We start from the raw sequence: 19,294 nt of genomic DNA, 5'->3' as shown, positions 1-19,294 counted from the left end.
AAAAAAATATCTTTCCCTTTAATTGCTCATCATTTTCGAATTTCTTAGGTTGACTTAGTCAAGATTTTTAAAATTTGGTAGTTTCTTGTTAGTCAAGTCACAATTTCAATTTTAAAAATTTATCTTTTTAAATCTTTTTCAAAACAAATTCTTTTTCAATTTTCTTTTTTATATTTTTTCAAAAATTTTTTATAAAATTTTTAAAAATATTTTTCTTTTTTTATATATAATTTTCAAATTACTTGTCCTATTTTATTGATTTGATTAAAAAATTTTAAGTTTGGTGTTTTCTTGTTAAGAAAGTTTCAACCTTTAAAATTTTAAAACAATATCTTTTTCAAATCTTTTCTTTTATTTATTTGTTTTCTTACAAGTATCTTTAATTTTAAGACATATCTTTTTCAAAAACTTCCTAACCACTTCCTCTCTCTCCATTTTTCGAAAATCCTCACCCATAATTTTTCAATTCACTTTTTAATTAATTAATTAATTTAGTTTTCTAATTTTTTTTATTTCTCATCTTTTAATTTTTGAAACTTATACCATTTTTCCTATTTACTTTATTTTAATTTCTTTAATTTAAAATAAATAAATAAATAAATAAATAAAATAAAAAATTAATAAATAAAATTTTTATTTTACAATCCACATCATCTCCCTTTCTCCATCATGGACTTAAGTGGAAATGAACAGTTCAGAAGGACTCTGGGATCATATGCTAACTCAACTACTGCTTCATATGGGAGTAGTATCTGTATACCCCCATCAAAGCCAGCAGTTTTGAGCTAAATCCTCAGTTTATTATCATGGTGCAACAAAATTGTCAGTATTCCGATCTTCCACAGGAAGAACCTACTGAATTTCTGGCACAATTCTTACAAATTGCTAACACAATACGTGGTAAGGAAGTAGATCAAGATGTCTACAGATTATTACTGTTTCTATTTGCTGTAAAAGATCAAGCTAAGAGGTGGTTAAATAACAAACCCACAGCAAGCATAAGAACATGGAAACAATTATCAGACAAATTCCTGAATCAATATTTCTCTCCAAAAAGGATGACATAGCTAAGGCTGGACATCCAAGGCTTTAAACAAGAGGATAATGAATCTCTTTATAATGCCTGGGAGAGGTACAGAGAGATGCTAAGGAAATGCCCCTCTGAAATGTTTTCAGAATGGGTGCAGTTAGACATCTTCTACTACGGGCTTACAGAAAAAGCCCAGATGTCTCTAGACCACTCAGCTGGTGGATCTATACACATGAGAAAGACAATTGAAGAGGCTCAAGAGCTCATTGACATAGTTGCTAGAAATCAACATCTGTACTTAAGTAGTGAGTCCTCCATAAAAAAAAGAGGCTAAAGCACTATCCACTGAACTTAGTCCTCTAGAATAAGTTGTTGAATTCAATCAGCAATTACTTCTTATAACAAAATAGTTAGCAGAATTTAAAGAGATGCTACAAGACACTAAAAATGCCAACAAAAATATGGAAGCACAATTAAACCAGACAAGACAGCAGTTATCTAAACAGATAACAGAAGAGTGCCAAGCTGTTTAGTTAAGGAGTGGGAAGACATTGAATGTCTCAACTCAAGGCAGCAAAAAGCCAAGAAAGGAACAACTGACAGAGGATGACAAAGCCACGGCCCAACATCCCTCTGAGGACGGCAAGAGCCCACAGAGGAATGATTCTGGCGTTCAAACGCCAGAAAAGGGTGAAAATTGGCGTTAAACGCCCAGAGGATGACCAATTCTGGCGTCCAAATGCCAGAAAAGGGTGGCAACCTGGCATTAAACACCCATACTACACCCAATTCTGGCGTTCAAACGCCAATAAGAGATCAGACACCTGCAAGTGCTGATAACAACCCTCTTAAGCAGGCTTCTCCAACCACTTCTATAGGAAATAAACTTGCAACAACTAAGGTTGAAGAATATAACGCCAAGATGCCTTATCCTCAGAAACTCTGCCAAGCGAAACAGGATAAACAATTTGCCTGCTTTGCAGACTATCTTAGGACTCTTGAAATAAAGATTCCGTTTGCAGAGGCATTTGAGCAAATACCCTCTTATGCTAAGTTTATGAAAGAGATCTTAAGTCATAAGAAGGATTGGAGAGAAACTAAAAAAGTTTTCTTCACTGAAAAATGTAGTGCAGTCATTCTGAAAAAGCTTACCAGAGAAGCTTAAAGATCCCGGAAGCTTTATGATACCATGCACGTTAGAGGATGCCTGTACCAAGACAGCTTTATGTGATCTTGGGGCAAGTATCAACCTAATACCTACATCCACTATCGAAAAGCTTGGTTTAACTGATGAAGTTAAACCAACCCGAATATGTCTCCAACTTGCTGATGGCTCCATTAAAATTCCATCAGGCGTAATTGAGGATATGATTGTCAAAGTTGGGCCATTTGCCTTTCCCACTGATTTTGTAGTGCTAGAAATGGAGGAGCACAAGAGTGCAACTTTCATTCTAGGAAGACCTTTCCTTGCAACTGGATGAACCCTCATTAACGTCCAAAAAGGGGAGATAACCCTGAGAGTCAATGAGGATGAGTTTAAGTTGAATGCTGTCAAAGCTATGCAGCATCCAGACACATCAAAAGACTACATGAGCACTGATATTATTGAGTCCCTGGTGGAAAAAGTCAATATGACTGAGAGTCTCGAATCAGAGCTAGAAGACATTTTTAAAGATATTCAGCCTGATCTGGAGGAATCAGAGAAAACAAAAGAACCTCTGAAAACTCCTCAGGAAGAGGAGAAGCCTTCTAAACCCGAGCTCAAATCACTACCACCATCCCTGAAATATGTATTTCAGGGAGAAGATGACACTTTTTCGGTAATCATAAGCTTTGCTTTAGAGCCACAGGAAGAGAAAGCACTAATTCAGGTGCTAAGGACACACAAGACAGCTCTTGGGTGGTCCATAAGTGATCTTAAGGGCATTAGCCCAGCCAGATGCATGCACAAGATCCGAGGCTGGGATTATTTATCCTATTTCTGATAGCCCCTGGGTGAGCCCTGTTCAAGTTGTCCCCAAGAAGGGAGGCATGACAGTGGTTCATAATGAAAAGAATGAACTGGTTCCTACAAGGACAGTTACAGGGTGGCGTATGTGTGTTGACTACAGAAGGCTCAACACAGCCACCAGGAATGATCATTTTCCTTTACCATTCATAGACCAGATGCTAGAAAGACTAGCAGGCCATAAATACTACTACTTTTTGGATGACTATTCAGGTTACAACCAAATTGCAATAGATCCTCAGGACCAAGAGAAAACAGCATTCACATGTCCATCTGGAGTGTTTGCCTACAGAAGGATGCCATTTGGTCTGTACAATGCACCTGCAACCTTTCAGAGGTGCATGCTCTCTATCTTCTCTGATATGGTAGAAAAATTTCTGGAAGTCTTCATGGATGACTTCTCAGTATTTGGAGACTCATTCAGCTCCTGTCTTGACCATCTAGCACTTGTTCTGAAAAGATGCCAAGAGACTAACCTGGTTTTAAACTGGGAAAAATGTCACTTTATGGTGACTGAAAGAATTATCCTTGGGCACAAAATTCCGAACAAGGGAATAGATGTGGATCAAGCTAAGGTAGAGGTAATTGAAAAATTACCACCACCTGCCAATGGTAAGGCAATCAGAAGCTTTCTGAGGCATGCAGAATTCTATAGGAGATTTATAAAGGATTTTTCAAAAATTGCAAAACCTCTGAGCAATCTGCTAGCTGCTGACACGCCATTTGTCTTTGACACAGAGTGTCTGCAGGCGTTTAAGACTCTGAAAGCTAAGCTGGTTACAGCACCAGTCATTTCTGCACCAGACTGGACATTATCATTTGAACTAATGTGTGATGCCAGTGACCATGCCATTGGTGCAGTATTGGGAAAGAGGCATGACAAGCTTCCGCATGTCATTTATTATGCTAGTCGTGTTTTAAATGACGCACAGAAGAACTACACAACCACAGAAAAGGAGTTGCTTGCAGTGGTTTATGCCATTGACAAGTTCAGATCTTATTTAGTAGGATCAAAAGTGATTGTGTACACTGACCATGCTTCTCTAAAATATCTCCTCACAAAGTAGGATTCAAAACCCAGACTCATAAGATGGGTGCTGCTTCTGCAAGAGTTTGATATAGAAATAAGAGACAGAAAAGGGACAGAGAACCAAGTAGCTAATCACTTGTCCCGGATAGAATCAGTAGCAGGAGCGTCCCTCCCTCCTACTGAAATCTCTGAAACCTTTCCGGATGAGCAACTCTTTGCCATTCAGGAAGTACCATGGTTTTCAGATATTGCAAATTGTAAAGCTGTGAGATTCATACCCAAGGGGTACAGTAAGGTGCAAACAAAAAAAATTGGTTTCTGATGCAAAGTACTACCTGTGGGATGAACCATATCTCTTTAAGAGATGTGCAGACGGAATAATCCGTAGATGTGTGCCTAGAGAAGAGGCACAGAAGATCCTAGGACATTACCATGGATCACAATATGGAGGACATTTCGGAGGTGAGCGAACAACTACAAAGGTCCTCCAATGTGGCTTCTACTGGCCTACTCTCTATAGAGACTCCCGAGAGTTTGTACATAACTGTGACAGTTGCCAGAGAGCTGGTAATCTGCCTCACAGTTATGCCATGCCTCAGCAAGGGATCTTAGAAATTGAGATGTTTGATGTATGGCGTAATGACTTTATGGGACCTTTTCCACCATCATATTCAAACACTTATATTCTGATGGTAGTAGACTATGTATCTAAATGGGTAGAGGCAATTGCAACACCCACTAATGATACTAAGATAGTGATGAAGTTCCTCCAGAAGCATATCTTGAACAGGTTCGGTGTCCCTATGATACTGATCAGTGATGGAGGCACTCATTTCTGCAATAAATAGCTTGACTCAGCTCTGGTCCGATATGGAATTAACTACAAAGTGGCGACTCCATATCATCCACAGACAAATGGGCAGGCTGAAATCTCAAATAGCAAACTAAAACGAATCCTGGAACGGACTGTAAGTACTCGTAGAAGGGATTGGGCAAGAAGTCTGGATGATGCTCTGTGGGCATACAGAACAGCATTCAAGACCCCTATAGGGACCTCTCCATACCAGCTTGTGTATGGAAAAGCCTGTCATCTGCCAGTGGAATTAGGACACAAAGCCTACTAGGCAACCAAATTCCTCAACCTTGATGCTAAGTTAGCTGGAGAGAAAAGATTACTCTAGTTGAATGAGCTGGAGGAGTTCAAACTCAATGCTTTCGAAAATGCTAAAATTTACAAAGAGAAAGCAAAAAGATGGCATGACAAAAAGTTGTCATCTAGAGTCTTTGAGCCAGGGCAGAAGGTTCTACTGTTTAACTCTAGACTCAGATTGTTCCCTAGAAAATTGAAATCCCGGTGGAAAGGACCATATGTGATTACAAGTGTGTCACCATATGGATATGTAGAGCTTCAAGATATAGACTCTGATAAAAAGTTCATTGTCAATGGACAGAGAGTCAAACATTCTCTTGAAGGCAATGTTGAGCAAGATTGCTTAAAACTGAGACTAAATTAAAAAGCTCAGCAAAAGTCCAGCTAAAGACAATAAAGAAGCGCTTGCTGGGAGGCAACCCAGCCATTATCAAAAATTAGATGTTTATAACAATTATATAAGTCCATTTAATTTTGTTATTCATGTTTGTTAATGCTTTTCAGTGAACAAGTCAAGGAAATAAAGGTTCAGAACATAAAGCAAAGGAATCACAGAGAAAAAGAGCTCATTAGCGTTAAAACACCAGTAAAGAGGCAGTTTGGGCGTTAAACGCCAGAATGGCTACCATTCTGGGCGTTTAACGCCAGTAAAAGTATCATTCTGGGTGTTAAACGCCAGAATAGGCAGCATTCTGGGCATTTAACACCAGAAATTGCAGTATTCTGGGCGTTCAGAAAAACGCCCAGTAAAGAAGGATTTCTGGCGTTTAACGCCAGCCAGGGTACCTGGTTGGGCGTTCAACGCCCAAAATGGCCACCAGATGGGCGTTAAATGCCAGAATGGCTATCATTCTGGGCGTTTAACGCCAGAACAGCAAGGGGGAGGTAATTTCGTTTCCAATTCAAATTTTTTCGAATTTTCATGTTTTAATTCATAATTTTCTGCATCAAAATATTACAAACATTCATTTTTTTTATTTCCATTCCCAAAAATTAATAATATTATAAACTCTTTTTAATTCTTTTTCAATTCTTTTCAATTCTTTCTCAAAACATTTTTGAAAACTCATTTATCTTTCTAATTTCTTTTCAAATCTTTTTAATTGATTCATATTATCTTTTATTTCTTAGATGCATAAACGAAAATTCAGATTTAACTTCCTCATATCTTTTTCAAATCTTTCATATTTTACGAATCATATCCTTTATCAATCATATCTTCCTAGTTTATCTTTTTCAAAAATAATTCAAAACCCATTCCCTCCCTCCCTTTAAATACACATTCGGCCAGCCCCTCTTCACCCATCATTCGAATTCTTCTCTCCATCTATTCATCTTCTTTCTTTTTATTTTGCTTGAGGACAAGAAAATATCTAAGTTTGGTGTGATTTCCGTGATCCCTGAGCTAAAACAAACGAATCTCATGGCTCCTAAAGGAAGACAAACCACTTCAAGAGGCAAAAAAGAAAGCAATCCAAAGCCACTGTGGATGCATGAGAATTTCTGCACCAAAGAACATGCAGACCATTACTTCAAAATTGTGTGCAGAAGATCAGTGATCCCGGAAGTTAGGTTCAATCTGAAAGAAGATGAATATCTGGAGATCCAAGAACAGATTCGAAACAGGGGCTGGGAAGTCCTGGCTAATCCTGAGATACATGTTGGAAGAAACATGATCCAGGAATTCTATGCAAATCTGTGGATGATGGATAAGCAAAGATTAGAGGGAACTGCTCTCCACTCCTTTCGGACCATGGTCAGAGGAAAGATTATTTACTTCCACTTTGACAAGGTGAGAGAAGTTCTCAAGCTTCCTCAACTACAAGATGATCCAGAATCCTTTAATAGGAGAATGGCCAAAGATAAAAGGCTAGATTAAGTTCTAGAGGATATATGCCTCCCTGGAACCAAGTGGATTACCAATACAAAAGGTGTCCCAAACCAGTTAAAGAGAGGAGATCTCAAACCAGTTGCTAGAGGTTGGCTGGATTTTATTGGGCGTTCTATACTCCCAACCAGCAACCGTTCTAAAGTCACTGTCAAGAGAGCAGTGATGATTCACTGTATTATGCTGGAGAAAGAAGTAGAGATTCATCAATTAATTCCTGGTGAAATTTACATATTTGCAAACAAGGAATCCACTGATGCTAAATTGGCTTACCCAAGCTTGATCAGCCTGTTATGTAAAGATGCGGGGGTACAGATAGGCGTGGATGAATATATCCCAGTTGAACGCCCAATCACCATAAAGGTGATGAATGGACCTCAAGTTCAAGACAACTCCATCAAGAGGAGAGCGCATGAGCTCCTCCTAGAAATTTCTCAATTTGAATATTGGGTCCGCTTAGAAGCATCTGTCACCAAGCTGCAAGAAGCTATGGATCTGATGCACGGAAACTTGTCTCTCAACAAATTTCTCTTCGACAAGTATACCGAATTGTCGTCAAGTAAAAACTCACAATAGAGTGAGGTCGAATCCCACAGGGATTGATTGGTCAAGCAACTTTAATTAGAGGAATGTTCTATTTGAGCTAAGTAGAAATTGAGTTAGGAATTTGCAGAAAATTTAATGGCGGGAAAGTAAATAACATAAAATGTAAATGCTGGAAATAAATGGCAGAATGTAAATTGCAGAAAGTAAATTGCAGAATCTTAAATGGGGATTTGGGTAAGTGAGCATAAAAGTAAATGACAGAAGGTAAAGAGAATGGGTAAGATCAGAGATGGGGGATTCATTGGGCTTAGGAGATGTTGCATTCTCCGGATCAAATTCATTATCATCTCTTCCTCAATCAATGTATTTATTGATCTCCTTGGCAATCTTAAGTGATTGGATTCCAATTCCTTGGCAACCCAATCTCTCTAAACTTGAACAATTGTCCAATTCCTTGATTTAATTGCTCATGGGAAGAGATGAAGTATGGTCACTGATTATACCACATGTATTTCCAAATCAAAGTGTTGGTAGGATTATATGTCACTATATCCATCCAAACCCCAATTTGGTCTAACATGAGAAAGTAATTCTAGCATGATCTCCTCGTCCCTTTTCCAAGGCTCAGAGGAGATCCAATTATGGAGAGTTTCTTTTCCAAGACAACTAACCAATTGGATTAAGATCGAAAGCTTTCTAGTAAAATCAAGAGAAAAGAAAGAAGAAGAAGAATGAAAAGTATAATTGAACCATCAAATTACAACAGAGCTCCCTAACCCAATGAAAAGGGCTTTAGTTGTTCATAGCTCTGGAAATGGAAGATGATAGAGAAGAGTGCATTCTGAATTTAAACTAGAATTTGCAGAGAAAATAAAATATACAAAGTGTAGTTCTCAAGTTTTCGATCCCCTTTTTAATTCAAAACTATCCCTATATATACTACTCTTCTGATCTTCTAGTTAGCTCTTCAAGTCTTGGATATGGGCCCTTGATCTTTAGTTGAAGCAGTTACAGTCTTTAGTGGGCTCAGCTTTGCTTGCAAAAAGAATGTGAGTTAGGCATGATGGGAGGTTAGTTAGGACGTTAATAGCGTTAACGTTAAGTGTAAACTTGGGCCACATTAATGGCATTAACGTGACCACTAACCTGGATGTGCTTGCCATCTCCAACGTTAGTGACACAGGTTAGTGTCACTAACGTTGGCATATCATCCCTTGCTCCACGTTACCCTTCACGTTAGTGGTCTTAACGTGACCACTAACGTGGGCAATCTTGGCCTGCTCTAGCGTTAGTGACAAAGGTGAGTGTCACTAACGTTGGCGATCTCTTTCTTTTTCCACGTTAGAGTTCACGTTAATTGGATTAACGTGACTCTTAACGTGGCTGTGTGTGGCCTTTTGGAACGTTAGTGGTGTTCACTAACGTTGGAGCTTTTCTTTCCTTCCACATTAGTTCCCAAGTTAATGTAGCTAACGTAGCAACTAACGTGGGTTATGATGGCTTTCAAAAGCATTATTGGAGGTAACTTTACCACTAACGTTGCAAGCTTGCTCCCTTTCCACGTTAGTGGTCACATTAGTGAGACTAACGTGGCTGCTAACGTGGCTCTTCCTTGCTTCCTTTGTCCTAAAATCAAACAAACAAGGTGCATCAAAGCTTTGTCTCAAGTCATGAGATCATGCATCATCCATTTTATCATTCAATTCATGCATAATTCTCTTGAAATCATGTAAAGTTCACAATGTTTGCTTGAATCAAGATGTAAGTGTATATTCATCCAAAACTTGCTTATTTATTAAGAAAATGCATGAAACTACCCTAAAATAGTAAAGAAAAAGGTCAGTGAAACTGGCCAAGATGCCCTGGCATCAGGATCAACTCAAGGAAGAGCAGCAGAATCAAAACAACATGCTTTGCAAACTGCTCAAAGAACAAGAGAAGCAAGGGCGTGAGATACATGAGCTAAAACGCCAGAAGCTGCCTCTTGAAGAGCTAGACGTCCCACAGATTGAAGGAGCAAGTATTTCTCAAAATAAAGGTTATTGAGTCCTAACTCTATGATAACTTTTGTTATTAGAGACCTATTTTAAGAGTTGCATGAGCATTAGTATTAGAGTCGTTTATTTTTTTTATGTCTTTAATTTCCTTTCTTTTATTGTTATTTGTCTGCTTTTATGTTTAGTTTCTGTCTTGTTTTTATCTTTATTACATGATTATTAGTATTTAGTGTCTATGTCTTAAAGCTATGAATGATTCCATGAATCCCTCACCTTTCTTAAAAGAAAAATGTTTTTATTTGCAAAAGAACAAGAAGTGCATAATTTCGAAATTTATCTTGAAATTAGTTTAATTATGTTGATGTGGTGACAATACTTTTTATTTTCTAAATGAATGCTTGAACAGTGCATATTTTTGATACTGAAGTTTATGAATGTTAAAATTGTTGGCTCTTGAAAGAATAATGAAAAAAGAGAAATGTTATTAATAATCTGAAAAATCATAAAATTGATTCTTGAAGCAAGAAAAAGCAGTGAAAAAAACAAAGCTTGCGAAAGAAAAGAAAAAAAATGGCAAAAAATACAGAAAAAGAAAAAGCAAGCAGAAAAAGCCAATAGCTCTTTAAACTAAAAGGCAAGGGTAAAAAGGATCCAAGGCTTTGAGCATTAATGGATAGGAGGGCTCAAAGGAATAAAATCCTGGCCTAAGCGGCTAAATCAAGTTGTCCCTAACCATGTGCTTGTGTCATGAAGCTCCAAGTGAAAACCTTGAGACTGAGTGGTTAAAGTCATGGTCCAAAGCAAAAAGAGTGTGCTTAAGAGCTCTGGGCACCTCTAACTGGGGACTCTAGCAAAGCTGAGTCACAATCTGAAAAGGTTCACCCAGCTATGTGTCTATGGCATTTATGTATCCGGTGGTGATACTGGAAAACAAAGTGCTTAGGATCACGGCCAAGACTCATAAAGTAGCTGTGTTCAAGAATCAACATACTGAACTAAGAAAATTAATAACATTCCTACGAATGCCAATCATTCTGAACTTCAAAGGATAAAGTGAGATGCCAAAACTGTTCAGCAGCAAAAAGCTACTAGTCCCGCTCATCTAATTGGAACTAAGCTTCATTGATATTTTGAAAATTATTGTATATTCTCTTCTTTTTATCCTATTCTATTTTTAGTTGCTTGGGGACAAGCAACAATTTAAGTTTGGTGTTGTGATGAGCGGATAATTTATACCCTTTTTGGCATTGTTTTTAGGTAGTTTTTAGTATATTTTAGTTACTTTTTATTATATTTTTATTAGTTTTTATGAAAAAATCACATTTCTGGACTTTACTATGAGTTTGTGTGTTTTTCTATAATTTCAGGTATTTTCTGGCTGAAATTGAGGTACCTGAGCAAAAATCTGATTCAAAGGCTGAGAAAGGACTACAAATGCTGTTGGATTCTGACCCTCCTGCACTCGAAATAGATTTTCTGGAGCTTGAGAAGCCCAATTGGCGCGCTCTCAATTATGTTGGAAATTAGACATCTTGTGCTTTCCAGCAATATATAATAGTCCATAATTTTTCCGAGATTTGATGGCCCAAACTGGCGTTCAACGCCAGCCAGAGACCTTTTTCTGGAGTAAAACGCCAGAACTGGCACCAAAACTGGAGTTAAACGCCCAAACTGGCACCCAAGCTGGTGTTTAACTCCAAGAATGGCCTATGCACGTGAAAGCTTCAATGCTTAGCCCAGGCACACACCAAGTGGGCCCTGGAAGTGGATTTCTGCACTATCTGCGCTTAATTACTCATTTTCTGTAAACCTAAGTTACTAGTTTAGTATAAAAACTACTTTTAGAGATTCATTTTGGTAACTCATGACATTTTACATCTCTTATTGTATTTTCTACAGCATGAGTCTCTAAACCCCATAGGTGGGGGTGAGGAGCTCTGTTGTGTTTCAATGGATTAATGCAATTACTACTGTTTTCTATTCAATCACGCTTGATTCTTTTCTAAGATACTCACTCGTACTTCAATATAGAGAAGATGATGATCCATGACACTCATTATTATTCTCAAATCTATGAACGCGTGCCTGACAACCACTCCCGTTCTATCTGAGCTCAACGTAGTCATTGGGCGACAGCTTGAGTGTGTATCTCTTGGGTCTCTGATCCACGGACCGAGTCCTTGAGATTAGAACCTCCATGGTATAGGCTAAAACCAATTGGCAGTATTCCTGGGATCCAAAAAGTCTAAACCTTGTCTGTGGTATTCCGAGTAGGATCTGGGAAGGGATGACTGTGACGAGCTTCAAACTCGCGAATGTTGGGCACAGTGACAGTGTGCAAAAGGATAGAGAGATCCTATTCCGACGCTAGTGAGAACCGACAGATGATTAGCCGTGCGGTAGCTGTACCTGGTATTTTTCATCCGAGACGAGAAATCCGATAGTTGATTAGCCGTGCAGACATCGTACCTGGTATTTTTCATCCGAGAGGATCATACATCTTGCCATTGAAGGAAGCCATGCGTGTTTGGAGAAGAAGACAATAGAAAAGAAGAGATTCAAATGACAGAGCATCTCCAGAACCTCAACCTGTTCCTCACTACTGAACCACAAGTACTATTTATTTCATGTTATTTATTTTTCATAAACAAAAATCATTTTTGTCATTAATCTCCTGAGTAAGATTTACAAGATAACCATAGCTTGTTTCAAGCCGACAATCTCCGTGGGATCGACCCTTACTCACATAAGGTATTACTTAGACGACCCAGTGCACTTGCTGGTTAGTTGTGCGGAGTTGTGAAAAGTGTAATCACAATTTCGTGCACCAGCCATCAGAGCTGGTGCTAAACGCCAGTAAAGGCACACCCTCTGAGTGCTCAGTACCCATTCAAGAAATCTCTATCCAAGAACCAAAGAAAGCCAAGGCTCATATAGAGACCATAGAGGTTTCTTTGCATGCACTTCTGTAGTACATGAGTTCTGATGAATACTCATCCTCTAATGAGAATAAAGACACTAGGAAAAAGCAAGTTGCTCGGTACCTAGGAGCTCTCATAAAGCTGAATGCCAAGCTATTTGGTACAAAGCCTTTGGAGGAAGAACCTCCAGTGCTTACCAAAGAACTCAATGCTTTGGCTCAGCAGAAGTTTCCTCAGAAGCTTCCAGATCCTGGACGCTTCTTAATTCCTTACACCATAGGCACCATGACCTTTGAGAAGGCTCTGTGTGACCTAGGGTCAAGCATAAACCTCATGCCACTCTCTGTAATGGAGAAGCTGGGAATCTTTGAGGTACAAACTGCAAATATCTCACTAGAGATGGTAGACAAGTCAATGAAGAAGCCATATGGCTTAGTAGAGGGTGTCTTGGAAAAGGTTGAAGACCACTACATCCCTGCAAACTTCATAATCTTGGATACTGGGGAAGATGAGGATGAATCCACCATCTTTGGAAGACCTTTCCTAGCCACTGCCAATGTTATCATTGATGTAGCTAAGGGAGAATTGATTCTACAACTAGGGGAGGATCACATCTTGTTCAAGATGCCTCACCCCAACTCTCCCTCTGAAATAACTATGCAACACTTAGTGTTCCAACCATCTCTATTAATGCAGAGCGTTACTAAGCCCCAAACATCAATTCTAAGTTTGGTGTTGGGCAGCCATTAACAAGCACTAAAAACAAAGGTACTCGAAAGAAAGTACCTAAAGGTTGGAGGGACAAGAAAGTCCCAACTAAAGGCCTCTAACCTGGCATGAGAGTTGTCTTCACCAAGAAACCAGTCATACCACATACAATGAGTCGTATCCTGTCTCTAGAGCATGTGGAGCTCATTCATGAGAAGATAGGAAGAAAGTTCACTGTAAGAGGCCAAATTCTGAGCCCATACTCACCTCCGTAAGGAGCTAACCGTCAAGCTAATAACGTTAAAGAAGCGCTTGTTAGGAGGCAATCCAATCTTAACTAATTATTTATATTTTCCTTAATTTTGTTTTTTCTTTAAGTTATTTTTTTAGGTTCATAATCATGTACAGTAGTCAGAACAGAGACAGAAATGTTCAGCAGTAAAAATAAAACACTCTAGATGGAGTGTTGCTGGCATTGAACGCCAGCCAGGGAGCACTGGCTGGGCGTTCAACGCCCCAAATGGCAGCCTTGCTGGCGTTGAATGCCAGCTATGGGCAGAGCCCTGGGCATTTAAACACCCATGTAGAGGGCAAGGAATCTGAATTCCTTAGCCTCTCAGGACCAGTAGGTCCTACAGCATCTTTACCTACCTTACTTCTTCCTTTTTTCTTTCACACTTTCCCATATACTCTTTCCTATAAACCCTAGCCCAATCACATCCATATCACTTCTCCAAGACCATCATAAATCCCACCAACCCCCACCCACTTCTAAATCAAATTTCCCTCCCATATTTCCCACCCATGACCGAACCCAACCCTAACCCACTCCTATAAATACCCCTCTTACTAACCCTTCACACACACACACCTCTCATACACTTTAAATCCCCTTGGCCGAATTACTCTCCACCTCCATCTTCTTCTATTTTCTTCTTCTTCTACTCCATTCTTTTCTTTTCTTTATTTTTGCTCAAGGACTAGCAAAGCTTTTAAGTTTGGTGTGGGAAAAGCGTTGCTCTTTGCTTTCCATTACCACTTATGGCACCCAAGATTGGAGAATCCTCTAGAAAGAGGAAAGGAAAGGCAGTAGCCACCACCTCTGAATCTTGGGAGATAGAGAGATTCATCACCAAAGCCCACCAAGACCACTTCTATGAAGTAGTGGCAGAGAAAAAGGTGATCCCTGAGGTCCCTTTCAGGCTCAAGAAGAATGAGTATTCGAAAATCCGAAGAGAGATCCGGAGAAGAGGTTGGGAAGTCCTAACCAATACTATCCAAGAGGTTGGAATCTTAATGGTGCAAGAGTCCTATGCTAATGCATGGGTCATGAAAAACCATCACATTAGTGTGAACCCAAATCCTGAGAATTGGAGCACCATGGTCCGAGGGAAAATCTTAGATTTTAGCCCGAAAAGTTGATAAACGCCATTTTTAGGGTTTATCTTGTGCTTAATTTAGGGCCACATTTATTCAATGAGATATCATGGTTTCATGATTATCTCCTAATTTGTGCTTAAGTGTGAAAACATGCTTTTTAGGCCCTTAATTGTTAATTTTGATTCACCTTTGATTCCACTAGATGCCTTGATATGTTTGTTAGTGATTTCAGGTTGAAAAGGCTAGAAAAGGATCAAAGGAATGAAGAGAAAAGCATGCAAAGTGGAGAAATTATGGAAAATCAAGGATTTGGGATGAACTCAACGATGCGAACGCGCAGCAGACGTGCACGCGTGGATTGTGAGGTCGCATGGAGACGCGTATGCGTACATGACGCGTGCGCGTGGATAGCAATTTGTCAAGCGACACGTACGTGATGCACCACTATTTCGTGGTACATTTTGTACTTAATTGAGTGGATTTTATCCACTAAACTCACACTTATTCATATAATTCGCATGTTTTACACTTTCCTTCCTAATTCTATGCTTTGATTGAAAACATGCTTCTTTGGCATTAAAATTGCTAATTATTAATCCTCTCTTGTTACCATTCGATGCCTTGATATGTGTGTTAAGTGATTTTAGGGTTTATAGGGCAGGAATGGCTTAGAGGATGGAAAGGAAGCATGCAAAAGTGGAAAGAATACAAGAAATTTAAGGAATTGTTGAGCTGTCAAGCCTGACCTCTTAGTACTAAATCAATTATAACTTGAGCTACAGAAATCCAAATGAGGTGGTCCTAGTTGCGTTGGAAAGCTAATATCCGGGACTTCAAAATGATATAAAATTTACCATAGTTTCCTTGCGGTTAGGCAAGGCGTACACGTGCATGACACGTACACGTGGATAGTGCGGCAGACAAGCGACGCGTACACATGATGTACGCGTACGCGTGACAAGTGCCACGTGCAGAAATCGCAGAAGACACTGGGGGCGATTTTTGGGCTGTTTTTGGCCCAGTTTCAAGCCCCAAAAACACATATTAGAGGTTGCAGAGTGGGGGAATCACATTCATTCATTCACACAATATTCATTCATATAATTTTAGGTTTTAGATGTAGTTTTCTATAGAGAGAGGCTCTCTCATCTCTCTAGGTTTTAGGATTATTCTTAGGTTTAGCTATTTTCAAAATTCAGATTTCTATCTTAGTTTAATTTAGTTTCTCTTCTATTTTTAATTGTTCTAGTATTCTAGTTTATTTATTTCCCTTATTGATTACTCTATGTTGCTATTTTGGTTTAAGAATTCTCATGTTAGATTTGATTTTTTATTTGATGCAATTTGAGGTATTTCATGTTTATTACTTCTTCTATTATTTGTTAGTCATTGATGTTTGCAATTGGTTGTTTGGATTTAATATTCCTTGCTAGTTTTCTATGTTTTTATGTTATGCCTTCCAAGTGTTTGATAGAATGCTTGATTGGATTTTAAGTTAGATTTTTATATTCTTGGCTTTGGTTGGGTAATTGGAGACTCTTGAGTTATCAAACTCCTTTGTTGATTGATAATTGAAAGTTGCTAGTTGATTTGGATTCCTCTAAAGCTAGTCTTTCCTTAGGAGTTGACTAGGACTTGAAGAATCAAATTGATTCATCCACTTGACTTTCCTTCATAGTTAGAGGTTAACTAAGTGGGAGCAATGGACAATTCTCATCACGATTGATAAGGATAACTAGGATGGGACTTCTAATTCTCATACCTTCCCAAGAGCTTTCTTAGCTATTAGTTTACTTTCTTGTCATTTACATTCCTTGTTCAACCTTTACAAAAACCCAACAATATACTATCTCATAACCAATAGTAACATACTTCCATGAAATTCCTTGAGAGACGACCCGAGGTTTGAATACTTCGGTTTAATTTTATTGGGTTTGCTTTAGTGACAACCAATTTTTTGTATGAAAGGATTCTTTGTTGGCTTAGAAACTATACTAGCAACGAGGATTTATTGTGAAATTCTTTGCCGACAAAAATCCATTCGTCAAAATGGCGCCGTTGCCGGGGAGTTGCAAACGTGTGCCTTATCATTGTTTATTCTGAATATTGTAAATAATTTTGATTTTTTGTTTCTTTGTTAGTTGTTTCTAGTTTTAGGAGTTTACTTCCATTAATTCTTATTAGTTTTTATTTTTATTTTCTCTTGATACTATGAATTCTCACCCCTTTGGCTATGAGTCTGGTTCAAATTATGTTGTAGGGAGTGGAAGCTATAATGAGAACATGCATCAAGGTTGGGACAACCAGAGATGGGAGGAGACACAAGGATTTGATCAACCCTCTTGGCAACAACCTCCACTAACTTATGAGCAAGAGCCATTCCAAGGTGCATACCAAGACAATGGATATAGTGGACCCCCTTAGAGTTACCAACAAGCCCCACCATATGCCTATGAACCCCCTCCTCAACATAGCTTTAAACCACCATACTCACAAGCCCCTTTTCACCATTCACCTCCGTATAACCCTAACTCTTATCCACCATACCAACCACCATATGAACCATACGAACCATACATACACTACAAGAAAAAATAATATTTGTAACAAAAAAATTGTTACAAAAAATCAAAATTTTGAAACAAAAGGATTTTGTAACAAAAAAATGGGCCGTTGCAGTATGTCCCGTTACAAAAAGTTTTTGTAACAAAAAACGGAACTGTTACAATTCAAAGTGATATTTTGTAACAAATTTTTCAGATACAAAAAACCAAAAGTCGTTACAAAAGTGGTAACAAATTTTGATATTCAAGGTATTTTTGGTGACAATCTATTTTTTCTATCATAAAATTTTGTTACAAAATGTAACTTGATTTTGTAACATTTTTTTTTCTTTAGTTCAATTTGAAGTTCCAATAATACTAAATTACTAATCAAAACAAGTAAAAAAACAAGTAACAAATCAGAAAAAAAAACTACACAGAACAATAATCAACAGCCCTAATATTCACAAGTTCTGATAATCAAAAACAATATCCCTAATCAGAAGTTCTAATAAATTAAACCCTAGACTTCCATGGCATTCATAAATTAAAACAGTTAATTTCAAAATAAAATTCCCTACCTCAATTAGCTGAAACTCGGTAATTAAACGCAACAAACCCTTCGTTTGTTTTTAAATCCTAGTAGCAACAATTTTCCTCTTGGAGCAGCAGCAACAATGATCTCAGCACCAATCATAATTGTTTAGGAGATAAATTAGCAACACTAGAATAAAATATGCTAACATAATTAGGACGAAAATATGATAGAGGAACAAAACAAGAAAGAGTGGCAGCAACCCCAATTTTGACATGCACTCACTGAAACCGAATTTCTAAGGTACCAACAGCTCAGAATCTCTAACAACATATATTGAAATACTAATTTTCAAAGGTTCTGGAAATAAAAACACTTACCAAGAAGGCGAAGGCTCGATGGCAGCTTCCAATAGTCAGAACGGCGGTGGTTTGCAACGGTGACATGACCCTGGCGATGAGGCAGCGGCGGAAGGTGTCTCCTTTTCCCGTCGCGCTCTGACCCTTCATATATAGCTCAGTTCGGCGATGAAGCAAATCCACGTTGCTGATGGAAGCACGGCGGTGATAAGCTCCCTCAACGGCAATGCGACAGATCTGACGGCGACGGGATCCTCGGCGGCAGTGAACAGAACGGCGGTAGCATGAATGGCGCACTGGCAGTGGTGAGAGTGAGCTGGGAGCAACAAACCACAGTGGCTCTTCACCCTCTTCGTGTCGGGTTCTCCTTCTCTCGATGACCCAGCTGCGGCGGTGACAATAGTGCCGGCTCGGACCCTCGACGGCAGCGGCTTGACGGCGAGCTAACGCGGTCCCCATCTCTCTCTACCCTTGCTCGCATCTTCTTCTCTCTTCGGTGCCGCTTTCCCTCAGCTAGTTCTTCGACGATGATGGCGACGCAGCAACTCCTGGCGGCCCTCTCTCTCTCCATTGACGGCAACTCGACGGCGGCGGCAAACCCAACAGTGCCGCGTGACTCCTTCCTCCCTCCCCTCTCCTTTCCTTCCCCGACGTAACCCTCTCTTCTTTTCTTTCTTTTTTTCTTTCTTTCTCTCTTTGGTTAGCTAAAGCTGCAAGTGTTGGGGATATTGTGTGTTAGGGATAGCGACTGACAGGGATAAAGGGATTAGGGTGTTGTGTTTAAATTTTAAGATTAGGGTTTGGTTAGGGATAATTTGAAATTAGGGATATTTTGTTTAATTAGAGTTTGGCAAATTTTAAATCAAATTAGATTATATTGTATTAACTTTGAAATCTAATTTAATCCTTCAAAGTTATTTTGAAAATATTATTTAATTATCAAAACTTGATTTAATTACTTTTAATAAAATAATTTCTGAAAATAAACTCCTTATGAATAATTAAATTGAAATTAACTCATAATAATATTTTTTCAAAGATTATGGGTCTTACAGTAATTAAATTAATTATTCTTAAAATATTATTTTATTATTATTTTATAATTATTTTTAAACAAATATTAATTAAGATAAAATTGGAGATAATCAAGTTAATTTTTTTATTCATAAAATTTAAAGTATTAAATTAAAAAATTTCAA

General features: G+C 38.4%; 1 long non-coding RNA gene across 1 annotated transcript; it reads right to left on the bottom strand.

Annotated features, from left to right (window-relative positions):
- On the bottom strand, positions 3,375-18,210 carry LOC110263962. Its single transcript, XR_002349689.1, has 3 exons — positions 18,113-18,210; positions 17,185-17,191; positions 3,375-3,384 (listed from the first exon to the last, which is right to left on the bottom strand). It is a non-coding gene; the product is annotated as an uncharacterized LOC110263962 (long non-coding RNA).

This window comes from Arachis ipaensis, chromosome B06, assembly GCF_000816755.2.
Source record: "Arachis ipaensis cultivar K30076 chromosome B06, Araip1.1, whole genome shotgun sequence".
Taxonomy (NCBI): domain Eukaryota; kingdom Viridiplantae; phylum Streptophyta; class Magnoliopsida; order Fabales; family Fabaceae; genus Arachis; species Arachis ipaensis.
Note: the sequence above shows the minus strand (reverse complement) of the source record. Positions and strands in the feature narration are given on the sequence as shown.